Raw genomic sequence first — 23740 nt, 5'->3', positions numbered from 1 at the left:
TTTGTATATGTTCAGTATCCTCTCTTACAAGGGGAGGCCGCCAATTGTGAAATTCAGATTTGATTCATACTGCGCATAATAAAAGCTCATGGCCAGAGGTGTAATGTGGAAAAGCACCAAGATGCACTTCTCAGCCGTTGTCGAGAAAATCGAAAGTTAAAAGAAACCGTTGCGGTGAAATACCCTCCATGATTGACAATTTTCTACAGTGTCGTGGCGCAGCGGTAAGCGCTCGGGTTCGTAATCCGGAGGTCGCTGGATCGAATCTCGCGCCATGCATCTTTTTTTTATTATTTGTTTTTTGTAATTCGAATGTATACACACACACACACACACACACACACACACACACACACACATATATATATATATATATATATATATACACACACACACACACACACACACACACACACACACACACACACACACACACACACACACACACAAAGATGACGTGACTTACCAAACGAAAGCGCTGGCACGTTGATAGACACACAAACAAACACAAACATACACACAAAATTCAAGCTTTCGCAACAAACTGTTGCCTCATCAGGAAAGAGGGAAGGAGAGGGAAAGACGAAAGGATGTGGGTTTTAAGGGAGAGGGTAAGGAGTCATTCCAATCCCGGGAGCGGAAAGACATATATGTCTGCTTGTGTCTGTATATGTGTGGATGGATATGTGTGTGTGTGCGAATGTATACCCGTTGTTTTTCTCCCCTAAGGTAAGTCTTTCCACTCCCGGGATTGGAATGACTCCTTACCCTCTCCCTTAAAACCCACATCCTTTCGTCTTTCCCTCTCCTTCCCTCTTTCCTGATGAGGCAACAGTTTGTTGCGAAAGCTTGAATTTTGTGTGTATGTTTGTGTTTGTTTGTGTGTCTATCGACGTGCCAGCGCTTTCGTTTGGCAAGTCACATCATCTTTGTCTTTAGATATATTTTTCCCACGTGGAATGTTTCCCTATTAATATATATATATATATATATATATATATATATATATATATATATATATATATATATATCAAAGGCTGTCCTGGTAACCCGACACGACATGAACAAGGTTGCGCATTCGTATACGGCACAATATTCAATCACGATGTCTGGACGAGTCTTGCCGCTTGTTTTCATATGCCTGTAAGAGTCCACAGGTACGTTTGGACCCAGAGCACAGAAGACAGTCGACGAGTACGCCAAGAAGTATACCAACGTTGTTATTACATCCTCCAAATCCGGTAAACCAACAAGGGGTTTGTTCATGGACTTCTTGTGTAATGCTTTGCAACCATACGTACAAAAGAAAGAATTTCTCCTTCTGATCGACTCTTGGGGTGGGCAAACGAACCCGGCGTTATACGATGAGATGTTCCAGGACGATAAGAAGTTACCAACGTGCACTATAAAAGTAATTCCTCCAAAGTGCACTCCTCTCGTCCAACCGTCTGACGTGTATTTTTACCGGCAGGTAAAAAATTTGATCAAGCGCCTTCAAAATTGTGCTTTTTTAATCGAGCGAAACCATGACATCAACTCCAGAGATGAAATAAGTGTCCAAGGAATAGAAAAGCAACTGGAATCACTCAATAGAGGAAAGTCCACTGGACCTGACGGGATACCAATTCGATTCTACACAGAGTACGCGAAAGAACTTGCCCCCCTTCTAACAGCCGTGTACCGCAAGTCTCTAGAGGAACGGAGGGTTCCAAATGATTGGAAAAGAGCACAGATAGTCCCAGTCTTCAAGAAGGGTCGTCGGGCAGATGCGCAAAACTATAGACCTATATCTCTTACGTCGATCTCTTGTAGAATTTTAGAACATGTTTTTTGCTCGCGTATCATGTCATTTCTGGAAACCCAGAATCTACTATGTGGGAATCAACATGGATTCCGGAAACAGCGATCGTGTGAGACCCAACTCGCTTTATTTGTTCATGAGACCCAGAAAATATTAGATACAGGCTCCCAGGTAGATGCTATTTTTCTTGACTTCCGGAAGGCGTTCGATACAGTTCCGCACTGTCGCCTGATAAACAAAGTAAGAGCCTACGGAATATCAGACCAGCTGTGTGGCTGGATTGAAGAGTTTTTAGCAAACAGAACACAGCATGTTGTTATCAATGGAGAGACGTCTACAGACGTTAAAGTAACCTCTGGCGTGCCACAGGGGAGTGTTATGGGACCATTGCTTTTCACAATATATATAAATGACTTAGTAGATAGTGTCGGAAGTTCCATGCGGCTTTTCGCGGATGATGCTGTAGTATACAGAGAAGTTGCTGCATTAGAAAATTGTAGCGAAATACAGGAAGATCTGCAGCGGATAGGCACTTGGTGCAGGGAGTGGCAACTGACCCTTAACATAGACAAATGTAATGTATTGCGAATACATAGAAAGAAGGATCCTTTATTGTATGATTATATGATAGCGGAACAAACACTGGTAGCAGTTACTTCTGTAAAATATCTGGGAGTATGCGTACGGAACGATTTGAAGTGGAATGATCATATAAAACTAATTGTTGGTAAGGCGGGTACCAGGTTGAGATTCATTGGGAGAGTGCTTAGAAAATGTAGTCCATCAACAAAGGAGGTGGCTTACAAAACACTCGTTCGACCTATACTTGAGTATTGCTCATCAGTGTGGGATCCGTACCAGGTCGGGTTGACGGAGGAGATAGAGAAGATCCAAAGAAGAGCGGCGCGATTCGTCACTGGGTTATTTGGTAACCGTGATAGCGTTACGGAGATGTTTAATAAACTCAAGTGGCAGACTCTGCAAGAGAGGCGCTCTGCATCGCGGTGTAGCTTGCTCGCCAGGTTTCGAGAGGGTGCGTTTCTGGATGAGGTATCAAATATATTGCTTCCCCCTACTTATACCTCCCGAGGAGATCACGAATGTAAAATTAGAGAGATTAGAGCGCGCACGGAGGCTTTCAGACAGTCGTTCTTCCCGCGAACCATACGCGACTGGAACAGGAAAGGGAGGTAATGACAGTGGCACGTAAAGTGCCCTCCGCCACACACCGTTGGGTGGCTTGCGGAGTATCAATGTAGATGTAGATGTAGATGTATAAAACCCAATCCATCGTCCATCACCAATTGTCTTCTCCGATTTTTGCCGATATGATACGATACGCGTGGTATGCATTAAACATGATGAACGATGGAACAATTTTTCAGAATGTCAATCAGATGTTTCCCAACAGATAATTTAAAAAACAATTGTTCTTGTAAAAACGCATCGTTTATCAGATATGCTCGATGTCGTGCTATTATCTGCTTTCCATTTTTCTATGATAACTATCACTCTGGTTCGTGCAATACTCCAGCTACTTCTGGTCGCTAATTGTTAATTATGTGCGAGAGTATACCGAACTTTTCAATAAATTGTATCCACTTGAATATTATTTGTGATATTGTGTTTTATTTCAAGTATTATTTTTCCACAACAAACGACTTTCAACAACTTATTATATGCATAATTGTTGCAACTGATTACCGGGAATATATATATATATATATATATATATATATATATATATATATATATATATATATATATATATATATATATATATATATATATAAAAAACAAAGATGAGGTGACTTACCGAACAAAAGCGCTGGCAGGTCGATAGACACACAAACAAACACAAACATACACACAAAATTCAAGCTTTCGCAACAAACTGTTGCCTCATCAGGAAAGAGGGAAGGAGAGGGGAAGACGAAAGGAAAAAAATAACAAATAATAAAAAAGTGGCATGGCGCGAGATTCGATCCGGCGACCCTCGGATTACGAACCCGAGCGCTTACCGCTGCGCCACGATGCTGTAGAAAATTATCGATCATAGAGAGTATTTCACCGCAATGGTTTCTTTTAACTGTCGATTTTCTCGACAACGGCTGAGAAGTGCATCTTAGTGCTTTGCCACATTACACCTCTGGCCATGAGCTCTTATTATGCGCAGTATGAATCGAATCTGAATTTCACAATTGGCGGCCTCCCCTTGTTAGTCCTGTCTGATATGGTTCCTACACACTAAAGTAATATTCTAGGATGGTTCGCACAAGTGTTTTGTATGCAATCTCCCTTATAAACTAAATGTATTTCCCTAGTGTTCAACCATTGATCCCAGTCGGCCTTCTGCTTTACCTAAACCAGCCATATGATTGTTCCATTTCATTACACTAGAGATTGTTACACATAGGTATTTGTATAAATTGACGGATTCTAACTGTTTGACTCACTGATATTGTAGTCATAGAATACTTTGTTCCCTTATTCTGCGAAGTGCACAATTTTACATTTCTGAACATTTAAAGCAATTTTCCAATCTTTGCACTGCTTGGAAATTTCATCAGTATCTGACTGGATATTTGTGCAGCTTTTTTCAGATAGCGTTTCATTATAGATAACTACATCACCTGAAAAATAGTAAGGTTTCTATTAACACTTCAAGGACCGCAAGCACATTTTCATGGGTGATCTGCTTTGGTAGACCTATTTATTGTGAATGGTTTATTCTACAGTTCCCATTTTCTATTGAAATGAAATGTCGTGTGGCTAGGGCCTCCCGTCGGGTAGACCGTTCGCCTGGTGCAGGTCTTTCGATTTGACGCCACTTCGGCGACCTGCGCGTCGATGGGGATGGAATGATGATGATTAGGACAACACAACACCCAGTCCCTGAGCAGAGAAAATCTCCGACCCAGCCGGGAATCGAACCCGGGCCCTTAGGATTGACAGTCTGTCACGCTGACCACTCAGCTACCGAGGGCGGACTCCCATTTTCTATTGACTCCTACCAGAAGGATCACTGACCGTCATTTTGACAGTAATGGATGTGTGAACAATAGATTTTAGACCTATCCACAGAAGTAGTTGTTATCTTCCTGATTTGTGTAGGCATTCTGCAGACCCTTTGTCAATGAGGAAGTAAGTTTTCTTTTTCAAGTTTTGCAGTTTGTGTTGGCCACATTTCAATAGTTTCATAATGGGTTCTCAAGATGTTTTTCTGATGAACAGATTTTAAAATATTGGTTTCAATGCCTGATGAAGAATCTGAAGATCCTCGTAAAGTTTGTGATATTGATGGATTACAAGAAGACGACATTACAGTGCTATAGATGATGAATAATATATCCCTCCCATTGATGAAATCAGTGGCTTCAGTTAATGGCATTGCACTTACTGAACAGAAACAGATTGAAAAGAAGCAAACCAATGTTGCTTTACATTTAGCAGGTATATTTGTACAGCCTTTACATTATTATTACTATTATTATTGCTGTTGTTGTAATTCAACTCATATTTTGGAAAGTATTATAGGGGTTTTCTAAGTTAACTGCACTGTAAAAACATTCAAAATTCGTTGTTTATGTTGTAACTGAATTATTGTACTATATACATCAAACTACAGTGTGTCCTTGCTTCCAAATAACAGCATTAGAGACATTTGTGGCAGAAGGAAAGGAAGAACTCAAGTGATAGGAAATACTTCCATTGGAAGTAGTGAAACAGCTAATGATTGAACAACAAAGGATGTTGTGCTCTCCAAAATTTTATGTTAAAAAACTTGTTTTTGCTAAGGGGCCATTATCCATTTCACATTTTGTCATATATATTTGGATTAATTATTATGTATAAAATGTTCATTGTACCAGTAATTCTTCAGAAATCTGCAAAACTATATTCTAGTAAACTGTAGAAAAAGTATGAAATAAACTGGCATATATTCAAATGCATTTACTATTTTACAGGAGACAAATAAAATTGCACTCATCCAAATGACAGGTTTGTCCTTCTTGGTAGACCATAATCCTCAGTCCTTATAGCATTAATATTGTCTGCAGTGTCATTAATATACAGCATGAACAGCAAGGGTCCCAACACACTTCCCAGGCACCCTGAAGGCACTTCTACATCTGTGCATGACTCTCCACCCAAGATAACTTGCTATACTCTCCCTAACAAGATATCCTCAATCCAGGGACAAATTTCACTTGATACCCCATATGATCGTATTTTCAGTAATAAGCATATGCATTTTACCGAGTCAAATGCCTTTTGGAAGTCAAAAAATATCGTATCTACTTGACTGCCCAAATCCATTGCTGCAGGATGTCATTTGAGGACACCACAAGTTGGGTTTCACATGATTAATGCTTTCAGAAACCATGCCGATTAGCATGGAGGAGATCATTCGTACATCTGAGTTCAGAATATGTTCCTAAATTCTATGACAAATGGTTGTCAAGGATATTAAATGGCAGTTTTGTGTATCATTTCTGCTCCTCTTTGGGTGGATGTGTGTGACCTGGGCTTTCTTCCACTACAGGACATGGTTTTTTGTTTGATTGAGTCTTCAGTGTATTTAGATTAAAAGAAGGGCTGAGTCAGCTGCAAGATGGTGTAGAATCTGATAAGGATTCCATCAGCCCCTGGAACTTCATTCAGTTTTAATGATTTCAGCTGTTTCTCTGTGCCACTTACACTAAAATCTATTTCACTCATCTTTGCAATTGTACAAGAATTCAATTGGGAAACAACTCATAGGTTTTCCTTTGTCAGGCAACATTTCAAAACTGCAGTTAAGCATTTATTCTTTTGCTTTGCTACCATCAGTTTTAGTTCCTGTCTCATCCATGTGTAGATACTAACAGCCTTTACTTAGGAACCAGAATTTCTTCCCATTTTGTGAGAGATCTTTTGATAATATTCTGCTGTGGTAGTTGTTGAAGGCTTCATGCCTTGCCCTCATGACAGGCAAACACATTTCATTCAGCATCTCTCTATCTACAGCCCTATGCTTTGTTACACACCTATTAAGCAGTAGTCAGTTTCATTAGGAATTTTTTTACTGTGACTGTAAACTGTGGAAGATTCCTCCCATCATGAACGGCTCTATGCGATATGTATGTATCCAGCTTATGGACAACTGTTTTTTTTTTTTTTAAACTTGAGCCACAGTTTCACTACATGCTCACGTCCTTAACTGAAAGATTCAAATTCCTTGTTGATATGTGACACTACTCTTTATGTGGTTTACTGAACATATAAATCTTCCTGCTTGTTTTAATTGCTTTTTGTATTTTGGTAAACATTATTAACGCAGCTGCCAATGATGCCAATTTAAATGTAGACATTCCGTATAGTTCCTCTCCTGTGCCAACCCTTTTATCTCAGAGTAGCACTTGCAGCCTACATCCTCAATTATTTGCCGGATATATTCCAATCTCTGACTTCCTCTATAATTTTTGCCCTCTACAGTACCATGAAAGTCATTCCCTGATGTCTTAAAAGATGTTCCTGCATCTCCTTGCCAGTGTTTTCCACATATTACTTTCCTCTCTGATTCTTTGCAGAATTTCCTCATTCCTTAACTTACAAATCCAGCTAATTTTCAACATACTTCTGTAGCACCATATCTCAAATGCTTTGATTCTCTTCTGTTCCGGTTTTCCCATAGCCCATACATTCTCAGAAATTTCTTCCTCTTGTTTTCAAGTTCATGTGTAGCTTTTTGAAATTCAGAAATGAATATTTAATTTCCATTTAAGCTTTTTTCACCATGTCTTCATTTTTTTATGGACCTGATTTTTTTTCTGGGCAACTATGCGTTAGAATGAGAAACATCAAACCCACTAACCCTGTCAGACATGGAGACCGGAGAGTGTTTGTACATAAAGACCTGCAAGCAACGTCCCACGTGTGGCTTAGGGATGATGCGGTGCGCCCGCCGCTTGTTTCGCCTTACTCTGGACCATACAGGGTAATCACAAGAGGAAGCCACAGCTTCAAAATCGATAAGGATGGTAAAGAAGAGACAGTCTCAATTGAGTGGCTTAAACGTGCTTACACCGAAGAGGGTACACTCCTTCCTCGGTCTGCAAAATCACCCTCAAACGTGGAGGCCAAAGAAACAGCAGATAGTCTCACCGAGCCCTCGGTTTCAGAAGAGGACAACGAAGCAGCAAGTGCAGAACAGGAGCAGCCAGTGCCTGCACTAGATGTTTTCTTGAGAGCTGGTAGAAAAATCAAGTGCAAGTTTCCCCACATACCTGGTGCACCCGGTTTCAAAAGGAAGGGGGCTGATGTGGCGACGTCATTTATCCACTACGCCAAAAACAGCGGGTGAAAGCTGCAGCTGATAGATATTTATCTTTGCCGTAGTTGGCTTGGTTATGAGTTGTTTATTCTCGTTTGTTTTTGATCTGTGCTTGGAAAATAAAATGTTTTCTCATCTCATGAAAAAGCTGTTACTTCATAAAATATAAAGGCTCCCATAGTGTAGCCATGTATGGAAGTGAAACATGGACGATAAATAGTTTGGACAAGAAGAGAATAGAAGCTTTCGAAATGTGGTGCTACAGAAGAATGCTGAAGATTAGATGGGTAAATGACATAACTAATGAGGAAGTATTGAATAGGATTGGGGAGAGGAGAAGTTTGTGGCACAACTTGACCAGAAGAAGGGATCAGTTGGTAGGACATGTTCTGAGGCATCAAGGGATCACCAATTTAGTGTTGGAGGGCAGCGTGGAGGGTAAAAATCGTAGAGGGAGACCAAGAGATGAATACACTGAGCAGATTCGGAAGGATGTAGGTTGCAGTAGGTACTAGGAGATGAAGAGGCTTGCATAGAGTAGCATGGAGAGCTGCATCAGGACTGAAGACCACAACAACAACAACATTGTTTCTGTCCCTCTCATCTTATATTCTGTTGCTGTTACTCAGTTATCTTTTTCATTTGTAATCACTGTTCTTTTTGTTCTATGCTCCCTAAGGTAATAGTTTATTAATCTGTGTCTATCTTGCACCTATCAAGTTATGTCTTTCCCTCATCCATTCTTTATTTCTGAATAATTTCATTTCTGAGTAACCTGTACTGCTGTTGTTCACTTACAACATTTTAATATTTTCTATGTTTCTTTAATAATTCCGTTTTTTTAAATTCTGGATTTGATACAACTCTTTTAAGGCCATTTCATCAAGTTTCCACCACAGTCACTCCTTGAAGTTCCTTTATTTCTTTGTAACATGTTCTTCCAAGGCAGTCTGTGTTTTTATTTCCATTAACTTGTGTGGGTCCCATTTCAGCTGCCTTCTTGTGTACTTTTCTAATGTAAATTGGCATTTCATTGGTATTGAATTACAGTCACTATCAGATTCAGCACCTGGATAAATCTTGCAATTCTTAAATTGATATCTGAACCTTCGTTTTATCAAAATACAGTGGATGTGATATCTTCTTTGATCCCTTGGCATCTTGCATGTATGCTTCCTTCTCTAAAGGTTTTTTTGAATCTGTGTTCTCAGATACTAACTCATGCCTAGCACAGAAATGTATCATTATCTCCGCCCTCCCCGCACCCCACTCCACTCCCATTTTACTTCTTAAGACCAAACTCCCCCCATAATTTTCTATTTCCTAACTTCACTGATGTCTGTATTCCAGTCTCATTTTATGTTTTAGTTCTTGTACATTTTTACATATTTTGTAAGTTGGCCAATGTTCTTCAGCTTCATTGTCATCCACATCTGTAGTTGCTATGTGTTCTTGTATGGTTAAAACATGTGTTGGATATCCATTCAGCCCCATCAGCAGTGTTTTTAGTAATCCACAATGTACTTGCACAATATTTCCATTGCGTAACACAGTCCTCCATCAGGTGACCCCTTAAGCCGAGCCCAGTGTGGAACAGGTCCACTGTTTATGACTATATGGAGCTAGACATTCCGTCCTTGATCCACGCCACACCAGGTGCCCCATCCGAGTTACACATCTGTCAGTAGCAGCAGCTGTGGTATTTTCTAGCCTTAGCTGTTCCGAGTGCTGTGCACATACTTTTTGGCTATTGTCAGTTAATAATTTTGTTGTCTGATGGTCTTTTCCTTGGTTTAAGAATCATGAAAGAAGGTTGTATACATGGAAGAACCCTGGAGATACTAAAAGGTATCAGATAGATTATATAATGGTAAGACAGAGATTTAGGAACCAGGTTTTAAATTGTAAGACATTTCCAGGGGCAGATGTGGACTCTGACCACAATCTATTAGTTATGACCTGTAGATTAAAACTGAAGAAACTGCAAAAAGGTGGGAATTTAAGGAAATGGGACCTGGATAAACTGAAAGAACCAGAGGTTGTACAGAGTTTCAGGGAGAGCATAAGGGAATAATTGACAGGAATGGGGGAAAGAAATACAGTAGAAGAAGAATGGGCAGCTTTGAGGGATGAAGTAGCGAAGGCAGCAGAGGATCAAGTAGGTAAAAAGACGAGGGCTAGTAGAAATCCTTGGGTAACAGAAGAAATATTGAATTTAATTGATGAAAGGAGAAAATATAAAAATGCAGTAAATGAAGCAGGCAAAAAGGAATACAAACGTCTCAAAAATGAGATCGACAGGAAGTGCAAAATGGCTAAGCAGGGATGGCTAGAGGACAAATGTAAGGATGTAGAGGCCTGTCTCACTAGGGGTAAGATAGATACCGCCTACAGGAAAATTAGAGAGACCTTTGGAGATAAGAGAACGACTTGTATGAATATCAAGAGCTCAGATGGAAACCCAGTTCTAAGCAAAGAAGGGAAAGCAGAAAGGTGGAAGGAGTATATAGAGGGTCTATACAAGGGCGATGTACTTGAGGACAATATTATGGAAATGGAAGAGGATGTAGATGAAGATGAAATGGGAGATATGATACTGCTTGAAGAGTTTGACAGAGCACTGAAAGACCTGAGTCGAAATTGAAGAGTTTGACAGAGCACTGAAAGACCTGAGTCGAAACAAGGCCCCCGGAGTAGACAACATTCCATTGGAACTACTGACGGCCTTGGGAGAGCCAGTCCTGACAAAACTCTACCATCTGGTGAGCAAGATGTATGAAACAGGCGAAATACCCTCAGACTTCAAGAAGAATATAATAATTCCAATCCCAAAGAAAGCAGGTGTTGACAGATGTGAAAATTACCGAACTATCAGTTTAATAAGTCACAGCTGCAAAATACTAACACGAATTCTTTACAGACGAATGGAAAAACTAGTCGAAGCCAACCTTGGGGAGGATCAGTTTGGATTCCGTAGAAACACTGGAACACGTGAGGCAATACTGACCTTACGACTTATCTTAGAAGAAAGATTAAGGAAAGGCAAACCTACGTTTCTAGCATTTGTAGACTTAGAGAAAGCTTTTGACAATGTTGACTGGAATACTCTCTTTCAAATTCTGAAGGTGGCAGGGGTAAAATACAGGGAGCGAAAGGCTATTTACAATTTGTACAGAAACCAGATGGCAGTTATAAGAGTCGAGGGACATGAAAGGGAAGCAGTGGTTGGGAAGGGAGTGAGACAGGGTTGTAGCCTCTCCCCGATGTTGTTCAATCTGTATATTGAGCAAGCAGTAAAGGAAACAAAAGAAAAATTCGGAGTAGGTATTAAAATTCATGGAGAAGAAATAAAAACTTTGAGGTTCTGTCAGAGACAGCAAAGGACTTGGAAGAGCAGTTGAATGGAATGGACAGTGTCTTGAAAGGAGGATATAAGATGAACATCAACAAAAGCAAAACAAGGATAATGGAATGTAGTCTAATTAAGTCGGGTGATGCTGAGGGAATTAGATTAGGAAATGAGACACTTAAAGTAGTAAAGGAGTTTTGCTATTTGGGGAGCAAAATAACTGATGATGGTCGAAGTAGAGAGGATATAAAATGTAGACTGGCAATGGCAAGGAAAGCGTTTCTGAAGAAGAGAAATTTGTTAACATCCAGTATAGATTTAAGTGTCAGGAAGTCATTTCTGAAAGTATTTATATGGAGTGTAGCCATGTATGGAAGTGAAACATGGACGAAACTAGTTTGGACAAGAAGAGAATAGAAGCTTTCAAAATGTGGTGCTACAGAAGAATGCTGAAGATAAGGTGGGCAGATCACGTAACTAATGAAGAAGTATTGAACAGGATTGGGGAGAATAGAAGTTTGTGGCACAACTTGACCAGAAGAAGGGATCGGTTGGTAGGACATGTTCTGAGGCATCAAGGGATCACCAATTTAGTACTGGAGGGCAGAGTGGAGGATAAAAATCGTAGAGGGAGACCAAGAGATGAATACACTAGGCAGATTCAGAAGGATGTAGGTTGCAGTAGGTACTGGGAGATGAAAAAGCTTGCACAGGATAGAGTAGCATGGAGAGCTGCATCAAACCAGTCTCAGGACTGAAGACCACAACAACAACAACAATGGTCTGTTCCACCTCCAAGTTGCACTGGGCATTCAATCTTCAGATTGCCATCATTTAAGCTTTCCTGTGGACTATGCTGTCATGTTACCATAGCCAGTCGCATCAGGTGCTGCACCTGATGTCTTTGCCTGCTAGGGGCAACTGTCAGATTATTTTCTGGCCTCTGATGTTCAAATTGCCATTTGTTCTCAAAATGACTGTCCTCAGGTACTTAATTTGCTGTCTAAAGTATCACTATCTGTGCCCCTTTTTTGGTTGTGCTGTGTTGCTCAGTCATCATTTCCAAAGTTACATCTCCCAGAGTTTTAATATTGCCTCTGTTACGTTTTTAGGAGATCGAGTGTCAGATTCCAGGAGGAACTAAACTGATGTTCTGTGTTACAGCTGATAAGATTCTGTGTGATCTTCAATTCAGTGGATTCTTTTCTAATGCTATCCCAGTATCTGGGTGTCCGTGTCTGAATCTTGATACTTTCATAATTCAGAAAATGATTTACGTAGTTCCAAACAGTGCCCCGCTATAGCTGACTAAGAGTCCTTTCTGAGTGTGGTGTGCCATTGGTGCTCCCTACACCCTGATGGTGCTCTGGCTGACATGTAACATACCACATTGACATGATAAGTTGTGAAGGCCCAGTTCCTGTAGGCCCAGAGCATTCTTTACACTCCCTAACAGAGCCTTAATTTTGGTTAGTGGGCAGAAAACGCTCTTGGCATTGTATCTGATAAGAATTCTGCTGATTTTGGGAGATACAGGTCCAGCATGTGGCACAAAAAAAGCAACCTTCTTTGTTTCTTCTTTTACTTCTACTGAAGCAAGGTGCAATGCCTTCTGAATGTATCTGGAAGAATATCTGTTTCTGCAGGACACAGACTGCAGTTGTTCTATCTGTGTTGTCAGGTTGTCTGGATTTGAAAGAGTTCATGTCCAGTGAACCAGAGTTTCGAGTGCACTCTTCTTCTGTGCCAGATGATTGCAGCTACTGGCTTGCAGGTACAGATCAGTGTGAATTGGTTTTTGGTAAATACTAAGACAAAAAGTGCCACCTACCTTCCTCTGGACAAAAACATCTAAGAATGGATGTTGTCCAGTCTTCTCCATTCCCATTGTGAATTTTGTGTTAGGGCGGCATGAGTTCAGGTATTCCAGGAAAACAAGGAGCTTTTCCCTGCCATGGGGCCAAATAACAAAGATATGTGGCAGCTACCGGCATGCAAGTGTAGATTGATATGAGTTGGTTTTTGATTCGGGCACAAACTCTTTCAGATCTAGACAACTAGGTAATGGAGATAGAGTACTTGCAGTTTGTATTCGCAGAAACGGATATTTTTCCAGAGATATTAAGAAGGCACTGGGCTCTGCTTCTCCACCAGATGGGTCACTAGAAGTACAAGAAGAAACAAAGGAGATGGCTTTTTTGCCATCTGCCAAAATCAGCAGAATTCTACATAGATACAATGTCAAGAGCATTTTCTGCCAGCTAAACAAGATGTAGGCTCTGTTATCGAGTGTAAAGGATAAACAGGGCGTGCAGAAACTGGGCATTTACCACATACTATGTCAATATGGTATGTCACATATCGGCCAGACCACCATGACTGTTGACATCATGTGTAAGGAGCACCAATGGCATACCAGATTCAAACAGGATTTTAAGCCAGCTAAAGTGGAACATTGTTTGAAACTTAATCATTTGATGAATTAGGATGATGTCAAGATTCTGACACAGATACTCAGATAATGTGATAGCATTGTTAAAGAATCCATCAAAATAAAGGTCACACAGAATCTTATCAATCTGACACTGGATATCAACATAGCTCCTCCTGGAATCCAGCACTCAATCTTCTAAAGATGCAACAGAGGCAACATCCAAACTCTGAGAAAAATAATTTTGGAAATGATGACCCAGCACAACCGACACAGGAGCACAGACAGTGACACTTCAGACAGCAGATGAAGTACCTGAGGAATGTTCGAGAACAGGGACACTTTGAACACCAGTGACCAGAAAATAATCTGAAGGCACTCGTAAAGGGTATGGGCCTTGAATGGAGCAGCTGACACAGCTGACTATTGTAACAGAACAGCATAGTCCACGGGAAAGCTTAAATGATGGCAATCAGAAGATTGAATGCCATGTACAACTTGGAGATGGAATAGAACATCAAATGACAAAATTAACAATAATAGAGAAGGAAAGTTGCTATTCACCATATAGCAAAGATGTTGAGTCGCGATAGGCACAACAAAAAGATTCACACAATTATAGCTTTCCGCCATTAAGGTGTTTTGTTAGCAATAGGCACACACACACACACACACACACACACACACACACACACACACACACACACATACACGCGCGTGCGTGCAAAAGCAACTTGCACACATGTCTGCAGTCTCAGACAACTGAAACCACACTGCAAGCAGGAGCACCAGTGCATGATGATGATGGGAGTGGCGACTGGGTGGTGGTAAGGAGGAGGCTGGGGTGGGGAGGGGGAGGGATAGTGTGGTGGGGGTGGCAGACAGTGAAGTGCTGCAGTTTAGATGGAGGGCACGAGAGACGGTTGGGAGGGGGGGAGGCGAAGTAACGGAAAGGAGAGAGAATCTAAAAGACTGGGTGTGGCGGTGAAATGGTGGCTGTGTAGTGCTGGAATGGGAACAGGGAGGGGGCTGGATGGGTGAGGACAGTGACTAATGAAGTTTGAGGCCAGGAGGGCTACAGGAACATAGGATGTATTTCAGGAAAAGTTCCCACCTGTGCAATTCAGAAAAGCTGGTGTTGGTGGGAAGGATCCATATGGCACAGGCTGTGAAGCGGTCATTGAGATGAGGTATATCATGTTTGGCAGTGTGTTCAGCAACAGGATGGTCCTTGTTTTTTGGCCACCATTTGTCGGTGGCCATTCATGCGGACAGACAGCTTGTTGGTTGTCATGCCTACATAAAATGCAGCACAGTGGTTGCAGCTTACCTTGTAAATCCGAAGACTGGTTTTACAGGTAGCCCTGCCTTTGAAGGCAAAGCTGTTTCACAGAGGAAGACCGCATTGCAGTTCCTTCTCTAAATCCTCGCTGAAACGAAAAAATAGCTGATATCGAAATAAGTGTCCAAGGAATAGAAAAGCAACTGGAATCACTCACCAGAGGAAAGTCCACTGGACCTGATGGGATACCAATTCGATTCTACACAGAGTACGCGAAAGAACTTGCCCCCCCCTTCTAACAGCCGTGTACCGCAAGTCTCTGGAGGAACGGAAGGTTCCAAATGATTGGAAAAGAGCACAGGTAGTCCCAGTCTTCAAGAAGGGTCGTCGAGCAGATGCGCAAAACTATAGACCTATATCTTTGACGTCGATCTGTTGTAGAATTTTAGAACATGTTTTTTGGTCGCGTATCATTTCGTTTTTGGAAACCCAGAATCTACTCTGTAGGAATCAACATGGATTCCGGAAACAGCGATCGTGTGAGACCCAACTCGCTTTATTTGTTCATGAGACCCAGAAAATATTAGATACGGGCTCCCAGGTAGATGCTATTTTCCTTAACTTCTGGAAGGCGTTCGATACAGTTCCGCACTGTCGCCTGATAAAGTAAGAGCCTACGGAATATCAGACCAGCTGTGTGGCTGGATGGAAGAGTTTTTAGCAAATAGAACACAGCATGCTGTTATCAATGGAGAGACGTCTACAGACGTTAAAGTAACCTCTGGTGTGCCACAGTGGAGTGTTATGGGACCGTTGCTTTTCACAATATATATATAAATGACCTAGTAGATAGTGTCGGAAGTTCCATGCGGCTTTTCGCGGATGATGCTGTAGTATACAGGGAAGTTACAGCATTAGAAAATTGTAGTGAAATGCAGGAAGATCTGCAGCAGATAGGCACTTGGTGCAGGGAGTGGCAACTGACCCTTAACATAGACAAATGTAATGTATTGCGAATACATAGAAACAAGGATCCTTTATTGTATGATTATATGATAGTGGAACAAACACTGGTAGCAGTTACTTCTGCAAAATATCTGGGAGTAGGCGTGCGGAACGATTTGAAGTGGAATATCATATAAAATTAATTGTTGGTAAGGCGGGTACCAGGTTGAGATTCATTGGGAGAGTCGTTCGAAAATGTAGTCCATCAACAAAGGAGGTGGCTTACAAAACACCCATTCGACCTATACTTGAGTATTGGTCATCAGTGTGGGATCCATACCAGATTGGGTTGACGGAGGAGATAGAGAAGATCCAAAGAAGAGCGGTGCATTTCGTCACAGGGTTATTTGGTAACCGTGATAGTGTTACGGAGATGTTTAGCAGACTCTGCAAGAGAGGCGCTCTTCATCGCGGTGTAGCTTGCTCGCCACGTTTCGAGAGGGTGCGTTTCTGGATGAGGTATCGAATATATTGCTTCCCCCTACTTATACCTCCCGAGGAGATCACGAATGTAAAATTAGAGAGATTCGAGCGCGCACGGAGGCTTTCAGACAGTCTTTCTTCCCGCGAACCATATGCGACTGGAACAGAAAAGGGAGGTAATGACAGTGGCACATAAAGTGGCCTTCGCCACACACCGTTGGGTGGCTTGCGGAGTATAAATGTAGATGTAGATATAGATGTAGATGTAGATGTTAGTGACTGGACTTGAGTAGCTGGTGGTAGGAGGATGTATGGGACAGGTCTTGCATCTAGGTCTATTACAGGGGTATGAGCCATGAGGTATGGGATTGGGAGTAGGGGTTGTGTAAGGATGGACGAGTATGTTGTGTAGGTTTGATGACAGTGGAATACCAATGTAGGAGGAGTGGGAAGGATATTGCAATTATGATGTGGATTACCAGCAGAAAACCCAATTTCCGAAGATGACTGTGTCTCTCTGGGAAAGTATGAAGGCCTAAATCAATGTTATTTTACTTTACTACAGATAACCTTTTACTCTATTTCCAGTATATTAATTAATATTCCTACTCCAGTTCTAAGATCTTAATCTGACCCTGTGTGAATAATCATAAGATCTACCCTATCCTAAAATGCTTATCGACATTTTTTCAGTTTTAACCTTTAGATATTCTAATTTCCCACACTGACTTAGTGCTCTAATATTTTACATGCCCCTCTTAATTATAATTTTTGCGTTCCATGTGTCCACCGTTATTAGCATTTTCTTTTTGTTTGATAGATCTTCCAAAGTAATTCCTGCTTATAGACTGAAATGGAGGACTATTTTACTTGTGGAATATTTTATTTATGCAGAAGTCATCATAAGATTTTTAGCAGATACGGCAGTTGCATGTAGAAAAATATGTGATTGTTTCATGATGCATTCCGCGTAATAGTTGGAACTGTTGAAAGTCGTCTCAGTGATGCCTGTAGGTAGCAAAATAGTGTTAGTACCAATTTCCTCAATTTTTTTTAATGGTATACTTCTGTTTGTACAGCCAAGTTGTTGTTTCAATTTTATGCAAAGTATTTTGACGGCCGAACCCAGTTTCTCCAACAGGTGCTGTGAGTTGTGATGTTTCGTGTATCACTGCCTTTGTACAGTATGGATCTTCTCTGTGTATTAACTCCAGTAGAGAGGGTTGCTGCTTTCACTCAGTGAGCCACATCAGTGGTCACCTGATACTCTTCACCAAACAGACTGTCGTAGGCTTCACCATGACTGTGGCAAGAGACCATTACGGGGTACCAACAGCCAGACCAGTAGAACCAAGGGCTTATATGAGATGTTACTTCTCCGTTACTGCCACTTAACCCTGACCTAAAATGGGCAGAGCCTATCCTCCCAAGTGAGAGTTCAGATTGGATAGCTGCAGTCTGTTCTGTTGCACTGAAAATATGTATCATTGACTTATTCCCATAATCCAGTAAGAAGAAAGCTGTTTGGTTTCTTTGTTTCAGATTGAAGTATAACCATATTGAGAGAAGACTGTGGGACTTAAAAGCCTGAACACAAACAGTTGCCCAGTTTTATATTGTGACATTCGTCTGTAAGTATTGGTTCACTGTGGTAATTGTGAAGCTGCTATTAGTATGAAATTTGACCGAGCCCGAATACAAATAGTTGCACAGTTTTATAGTGTGACTTTCCATTTTTGTCTGTAAGTAATGGTTCAATGTGCTAATTTGAGATTGCTAATAATATGAGATGAGTCAAAATGGGAAGAACATATCAGAATTGATAAAAAATGAAAAGAAGACCATTTGATTAGTTTGCTGTTGCTTCATTAGGCAAAAGATCTCATTTATTACCTGCATGGGAGAGAGAATTAAGTATGTGTATTATTCCAAAATAAAAAGGAATCCGATATACTGTACATATAGAACAGTGCTGATACATTACAACAGTGGCTTGATGTGGCGACCAGCACCATTGTTACAGACATTGTATCTACAAAATGTAGATATGGTGTCTCTTCAATTCCTAGTGTAGTGGCCAGAACTCATGCCTGCAGGTATTCTTCTGTCCCTACAGGAGTCTTCTAAATTAAACGGTGCATATGAGGAGGAGGTATACTTGGAAAAGGCTAGGTGATACGGGAAGATTTCAGTTAGATTACAATGTGGTCAGACAGAGATTTTGAAATCAGATAATGGATTGTAAGGCATACGCAGGGGAAGATATAGATTCAGGTCAGAATTTAGTAGTGATTAAGAGTAGGCTGAAGTTTAAGAGATCAGATAGGAAGTATCAGTATGCAAAGAAGTTGGATACTGAAGCACTAAGGAATGATGAAATACACATGAAGTTCACTAAGGCTACAGATACACCAGTGCGGAATAGCTCCATAGGCAATATAGTTGAAAAGGAATGGAGACCTCTAAAAAGGGCAAACTTGGAAAGAAAACCATAGGTACAAAGAAGGTAACTGCGAAGAAACCATGGATAACAAAAGAAATACTTCAGCTGATCGATGAAATAAGGAAGTACAAAAATGTTCTGGGAAATTCGGGAATACATAAATAGAAGTCGCTGAGCAATGAAATAAATAGGAAGTGCAGGAAAGATAAGATGAAATGCCTGCATAAAAAATGTGACGAAATTGAAAAGAAATGATAGTCGGAAGGACTGGCACAGCAGATAGGAAAGTCTAAAACAGCCTTCAGAAAAATTAAAAGCAATTATGGTAATATTAAGAGTAGAATCGGAATTCCACTGTTAAATGCAGAGGAGAGAGCAGATAAGTGAAAAGACTACATTGAAGGCCTCTATATGAGGGAAGATTTGCCTCATGTGATAGAAGAAGAAACAGGAATTGATTTAGCAGAGGTAGGGGGTCCAGTATTAGAATCAGAATTTACCAAAGCTTTAGAAGACATAAAATTATATAGGACAGAAGGAAAAGATAACATTCCATCAGAATTTTTAAACTCATTGGGGGAAGTGGCAATAAAATGACTATTCACGTTGGTGTGTAGAATGTATGAGTCTGGCAACATACCAAGCTTAGGAGTGGAATTAAAATTCAAGGCGAAAGGATATCAATGATACGAGTTGCTGATGATATTGCAATCTTGAGTGAAAGAGAAAAAGAATTACATGTTCTGCTACATGGAATGAACAGCACAATGAGTACAGAATATGGAGTGACAGTAAATTGAAGAAAGACGAAAGTAGTAGAAATGAAAACAGCAAGAAAATTAATATCCGGGTTGATGGTCACGAACAGATGAAGTTAAGGAGTTGTGCTACATGTTGTTGTTGTTGTGGTCTTCAGTCCTGAGACTGGTTTGATGCAGCTCTCCATGCTACTCTATCCTGTGCAAGCTTTTTCATCTCCCAGTACCTACTGCAACCTACATCCTTCTGAATCTGCTTAGTGTATTCATCTCTTGGTCTCCCTCTACGATTTTTACCCTCCACGCTGCCCTCCAATACTAAATTGGTGATCCCTTGATGCCTCAGAACATGTCCTACCAACCGATCCCTTCTTCTGATCAAGTTGTGCCACAAACTTCTCTTCTCCCCAATCCTATTCAATACTTCCTCATTAGTTATGTGATCTACCCATCTAATCTTCAGCATTCTTCTGTAGCACCACATTTCGAAAGCTTCTATTCTCTTCTTGTCCAAACTATTTATCGTCCATGTTTCACTTCCATACATGGCTACACTCCATACGAATACTTTCAGAAATGACTTCCTGACACTTAAATCAATACTGGATGTTAACAAATTTCTCTTCTTCAGAAACGCTTTCCTTGCCATTGCCAGCCTACATTTTATATCCTCTCTACTTCGACCATCATCAGTTATTTTGCTCCCCAAATAGCAAAACTCCTTTACTACTTTAAGTGCCTCATTTCCTAATCTAATTCCCTCAGCATCACCCGACTTAATTAGACTACATTCCATTATCCTTGTTTTGCTTTTGTTGATGTTCATCTTATATCCTCCTTTCAAGATACTTTCCATTCCATTCAACTGCTCTTCCAAGTCCTTTGCTGTCTCTGACAGAATTACAATGTCATCGGCGAACCTCAAAGTTTTTATTTCTTCTCCATGAATTTTAATACCTACTCCGAATTTTTCTTTTGTTTCCTTTACTGCTTGCTCAATATACAGATTGAACAACATCGGGGAGAGGCTACAACCCTGTCTTACTCCCTTCCCAACCACTGCTTCCCTTTCATGTCCCTCGACTCTTATAACTGCCATCTGGTTTCTGTACAAATTGTAAATAGCCTTTCGCTCCCTGTATTTTACCCCTGCCACCTTTAGAATTTGAAAGAGAGTACTCCAGTCAACATTGTCAAAAGCTTTCTCTAAGTCTACAAATGCTAGAAACGTAGGTTTGCCTTTCCTTAATCTTTCTTCTAAGATAAGTCGTAAGGTCAGTATTGCCTCACGTGTTCCAGTGTTTCTACGGAATCCAAACTGATCTTCCCCGAGGTTGGCTTCTACTAGTTTTTCCATTCGTCTGTATAGAATTCGTGTTAGTATTTTGCAGCTGTGACTTATTAAGCTGATAGTTCGGTAATTTTCACATCTGTCAACACCTGCTTTCTTTGGGATTGGAATTATTATAATCTTCTTGAAGTCTGAGGGTATTTCGCCTGTTTCATACATCTTGCTCACCAGATGGTAGAGTTTTGTCAGGACTGGCTCTCCCACGGCCGTCAGTAGTTCCAATGGAATATTGTCTACTCCGGGGGCCTTGTTTCGACTTAGGTCTTTCAGTGCTCTGTCAAACTCTTCACGCAGTATCATATCTCCCATTTCATCTTCATCTACATCCTCTTCCATTTCCATAATATTGTCCTCAAGTACATCGCCCTTGTATAGACCCTCTATATACTCCTTCCACCTTTCTGCTTTCCCTTCTTTGTTCAGAACTGGGTTTCCATCTGAGCTCTTGATATTCATACAAGTCGTTCTCTTATCTCCAAAGGTCTCTTTAATTTTCCTGTAGGCGGTATCTATCTTACCCCTAGTGAGATAGGCCTCTACATCCTTACATTTGTCCTCTAGCCATCCCTGCTTAGCCATTTTGCACTTCCTGTCGATCTCATTTTTGAGACGTTTGTATTCCTTTTTGCCTGTTTCACTTACTGCATTTTTATATTTTCTCCTTTCATCAATTAAATTCAATATTTCTTCTGTTACCCAAGGATTTCTACTAGCCCTCGTCTTTTTACCTACTTGATCCTCTGCTGCCTTCACTACTTCATCCCTCAAAGCTACCCATTCTTCTTCTACTGTATTTATTTCCCCCATTCCTGTCATTTGCGCCCTTATGCTCTCCCTGAATCTCTGTACAACCTCTGGTTCTTTTAGTTTATCCAGGTCCCATCTCCTTAAATTCCCACCTTTTTGCAGTTTCTTCAGTTTTAATCTACAGGTCATCACCAATAGATTGTGGTCAGAGTCTACATCTGCCCCTGGAAATGTCTTACAATTTAAAACCTGGTTCCTAAATCTCTGTCTTACCATTATATAATCTATCTGATACCTTTTAGTATCTCCAGGGTTCTTCCATGTATACAACCTTCTTTCATGATTCTGAAACCAAGTGTTAGTTATGATTATGTTGTGCTCTGTGCAAAATTCGACCAGGCGGCTTCCTCTTTCATTTCTGTCCCCCAATCCATATTCACCTACTATGTTTCCTTCTCTCCCTTTTCCTACACTTGAATTCCAGTCACCCATGACTATTAAATTTTTGTCTCCCTTCACAATCTGAATAATTTCTTTTATTTCATCATACATTTCTTCAATTTCTTCGTCATCTGCAGAGCTAGTTGGCATATAAACTTGTACTACTGTAGTAGGCGTGGGCTTCGTATCTATCTTGGCCACAATAATGCGTTCACTATGCTGTTTGTAGTAGCTTACCCGCATTCCTATTTTCCTATTCATTATTAAACCTACTCCTGCATTACCCCTATTTGATTTTGTGTTTATAACCCTGTAGTCACCTGACCAGAAGTCTTGTTCCTCCTGCCACCGAACTTCACTAATTCCCACTATATCTAACTTCAACCTATCCATTTCCATTTTTAAATTTTCTAACCTACCTGCCCGATTAAGGGATCTGACATTCCACGCTCCGATCCATAGAACGCCAGTTTTCTTTCTCCTGATAACGACATCCTCTTGAGTAGTCCCCGCCCGGAGATCCGAATGGGGGACTATTTTACCTCCGGAATATTTTACCCAAGAGGACGCCATCATCATTTAATCATACAGTAAAGCTGCATGCCCTCGGGAAGAATTACGGCTGTAGTTTCCCCTTGCTTTCAGCCGTTCGCAGTACCAGCACAGCAAGGCCGTTTTGGTTATTGTTACAAGGCCAGATCAGTCAATCATCCAGACTGTTGCCCTTGCAACTACTGAAAAGGCTGCTGCCCCTCTTCAGGAACCACACGTTTGTCTGGCCTCTCAACAGATACCCCTCCGTTTTGGTTGCACCTACGGTACGGCTATCTGTATCGTTGAGGCACGCAAGCCTCCCCACCAACGGCAAGGTCCATGGTTCATGGACTATGTGTGCTACATATGCAGCAAAATAACCAATGATGGACGGAGCAAGGAGGACATCTAAAGCAGGCTAGCACAGGCAAAACGGGCATTCCTGGCCAAGAGAAGTGTATTAGTATCAAACATATGCCTTAATTTAAGGAAGAAATTTCTGAGAATGTATGTCTGGAGCACAGCATTGTGTGGTAGTGAAACATGGACTGTGGGAAACCAGAACTGAAGAGAATTTAAGCATTTGAAATGTAATGCTACAGACGAATGTTGAAAATTAGGTGGACTGATAAAGTAAGGAATGAGGAGTTCTGCGCAGAATTCAGAAAGGAAAGGAATATGTGGAAAACACTGACAAGGAGAAGGGACAAGTTGATAGGACATCTGTTAAGACATCAGGGAATGCCTTCCATGCATGGTACTAGAGGGAGCTGTAGAGGGCAAAAACTGTAGAGGATGGCAGTGATTGGAATACATCCAGCAAATAATTGACGATGTAGGGTTGTAAGTGCTACTCTGA

At 40.9% G+C, this 23740-nt stretch overlaps 1 protein-coding gene across 1 annotated transcript in view; it reads left to right on the top strand.

The window, feature by feature from the left end:
* Positions 1-23740, top strand: part of LOC126456845 (uncharacterized) — a 65066-nt gene that overhangs the window by 25661 nt on the left and 15665 nt on the right. The window contains exon 2 of the mRNA XM_050092662.1: positions 18150-18238. The gene's annotated coding sequence lies outside the window, so the exon portion shown is untranslated. The remainder of the gene's footprint in view (positions 1-18149; positions 18239-23740) is intronic.

Source organism: Schistocerca serialis, chromosome 1 (genome assembly GCF_023864345.2).
Source record: "Schistocerca serialis cubense isolate TAMUIC-IGC-003099 chromosome 1, iqSchSeri2.2, whole genome shotgun sequence".
NCBI classification, from domain to species: Eukaryota; Metazoa; Arthropoda; class Insecta; order Orthoptera; family Acrididae; genus Schistocerca; species Schistocerca serialis.
The sequence above is the reverse complement of the archived record's forward strand: the minus strand, read 5'-3'. Positions and strand labels throughout refer to the sequence as shown.